This window comes from Corylus avellana, chromosome ca2, assembly GCF_901000735.1.
Source record: "Corylus avellana chromosome ca2, CavTom2PMs-1.0".
Classification (NCBI taxonomy): Eukaryota; Viridiplantae; Streptophyta; class Magnoliopsida; order Fagales; family Betulaceae; genus Corylus; species Corylus avellana.
Genome location: NC_081542.1, coordinates 34510426 through 34513165, shown reverse-complemented (window position 1 = coordinate 34513165; position 2740 = coordinate 34510426). Strand labels below are relative to the sequence as shown.

Below are 2740 nucleotides of genomic sequence, written 5' to 3'. Positions count from 1 at the left end.
CACAATGCTAGTGGTTCCGATAAATTAGCAAACCGTATGCTGTCCCTTGGGAGGCCTGAAGTTGCAGAAGCTCCAGGCTTGGAAAACCAGCTTGTGATTCCTAGAGCAATTCAAGGACCACGGCTTGAAACCCTTGGATTTCAGACCGTACCTTGGACTTTCCAAGTTAAAGAATAAAATTATAAATTGAAAATCAAAGAATAAAATGATTTTGTTTGATTTTGTGAAAGATGGAAGTGACGATTATTTCCCCAAATGATCGAAGCTGATTATAACTCCGCTACATTTTGTAATTCTCTTTTTTAGGAGAATCCAATAGCTTAATTAAGGATTTGTGATTAATCTAACAAAATCAGAATGCAAGCAAGTGAAGGTCTGGAGTGGCCAGGGATGGCTTCCGGCCACCTCTTCGAATTTTTTTAATTTTTAATTTTTAATTTTATTATTTTTATATTTAATTTTTAAATTAAATTATGCTGATGTGGCATTAACGGAAGTTAAAAAATTTTTGACAACAGAGATTTTATTGGCATTTCTATTGACCTAGAGAGTAAATTTTCGAAAAAAAAAACTTAAGGACAAAAAATTTTTGGCGCATTGACCTAATGATTTATGATATTCAGTAACTGCATAGCAAATATTCAAGGATATGGAGGCCATCGGTTACGGGGCTACAACTACTTCATGCTTATAAAATGCAAGTGGTATCTGGACTTTGAGGTGATCGCAACTCTTGCTCTCTACCTGTTTGTTGCTTATACTCTCTTCCTTCAAAATACTAACTTAGGCATCGGAGCTTTTCCGCCGGAGCAAACGCCGGTAGCTTTGATCCTTTTTCGTTTGTTCCTTTTGCAGCCCGATTCCCCCTTGGACACCATAGCAGATCCTCTGCGGGTGTGCCACGTCACTCCTCAGAAAACTGTGCATCAACAAATAGATCAATCATTATATTTATGAGTTATACCATTGACTTATGTAAGGTTTACGTAAGTTGACAAATCTAATGATTGATTTGTAATATAATATGTAGAAATATGGTCAAAATATTGACATAAATCATTTCTCTTTATTTTATTATTGAAATTTAAAGTTGTTTTTAACTTTTTGACATGTTTGCACAACTTTAAAGAAAAAGTGGAAAATAGATAAAAATTTGAACTAGTGATATTCGTTTCATAAGGCTTAATCTCCAGTCGATTAAGCTACTCATTAGGGACAGTTGTTGTATATAGCTGTGTATACATGATCTTATATTATATAGATTTTTAAAAAGACATGTCAACATTGATTTTATGTACACTACAAACTTTAAATCTTGACCATCAAATGAATACTCTTCATTTCATTTAAAGTGTCATATATTCTTTTACCCATGTGAGAAACACATGTATGTTTTTTTTATTAATGATAGTAGAATAAAAATGCTACAACCACACAAATATGCTAATGTGAAAAGGTCTGGTAGCCATTTAAAATAAAATAAAAAAAAATTCAAATGACTACTACTGTACTACACCTTGGTAGGTATGTCAGTTTTATAAGATATTTGTGGGATGTAATTGTGTGGTATATAACACTATTTAAAAAGCATATGCTATTAAAAAAACACCCGCTTCTCATATCTAAATTACGTATAAATATATAACATTTTTAAAGATTGATTTGGAAGAAGTTTCTTCATATTCATCCATTCGACTCCCCTTTTGTTTGTCTTTTTCCTTGATGTCATTTCTTATATTTTTATTTTCGTTTGGATGGAGATGGTCAAGCAACACATGATACCTTCTAACTTTCTCTCTCACTTTAGAATTGGATTCAACATTGTATAAATGGTATAGTCGTGCAGTATCCCAATCAACTCCATTACCTACCCGAACAAATTATAAAAAAATAAAATAAAATAAAATTGTACCCTTTGTCCCAAGTCTTCCAACTAAACAAAAGTTTGCAATCACTTTATTAACTTTTTATCTCTAGTGGCTCGATAGCAATATCTAAACCCCTATTTCACGAATCTCTCCCCCACCTTTTTTCTTTTGTAGTTCTTTTAAAGAAAAGAAAAAGCAAATTCTAACTAAACGATAATCAGACCATAAAAAAAAACATATTAAGTATGATTATAATAAATCTAATCTAATCTAATCTTCATTTCTGGCATAAAAAAGTTAAAGTATGATTATAATTGTACTTCTCATTTCTCATCAAATTGATTGAGATGTTCAATCCTTCTCCATTCTTCTCCTCTCTTCTTTTTTAAAAAATATTACAGTTCTTCTGGGTTCTCCTAATCTTACGTAAGTATTGCTTTATAAAAAAGTTTTTTTTTTCTAAAAAAAAAAAAAACCTTATCCCACCGGTAAAAAGAAAAAAAAAAAAAAAAATTCACGTAAGACCAAAAAAATATTAGAAAAACACTAGAAAGAAAGAACGGTAGCTTTTATCCTTTTTCTCTATCAATATTTTGCAATGGTATACTGGTCACACACGTTTTGTTTTTTACAAACCTTTTTATGGGTTTTTAATTTTTTTATATTAATTTTGAAAGTTAAGTAGGAACTTGACATTTGGGATGTGATTACAAAAAAATTAAAAATTAAAAATTAAAAAAACTAGTAATTTTCTGAAATTTTTCTTAGAATAACATTTAATTCTTTTAACTTTTCATTTGGACTCTTGTTTTGAGACCTCGACTTTTTGCGGAGCGTAGAAGACACTACAACTTCTGTGATATTCTCTCCCT

At 30.8% G+C, this 2740-nt stretch overlaps 1 non-coding gene across 1 annotated transcript; it reads left to right on the top strand.

The window, feature by feature from the left end:
- Positions 1-230: 230 nt before the first annotated feature.
- LOC132173175 (small nucleolar RNA Z103) lies at positions 231-336 on the top strand. The gene has a single exon (XR_009439269.1). It is a non-coding gene; the product is annotated as a small nucleolar RNA Z103 (small nucleolar RNA).
- The last annotated feature ends 2404 nt before the right edge of the window (positions 337-2740 follow it).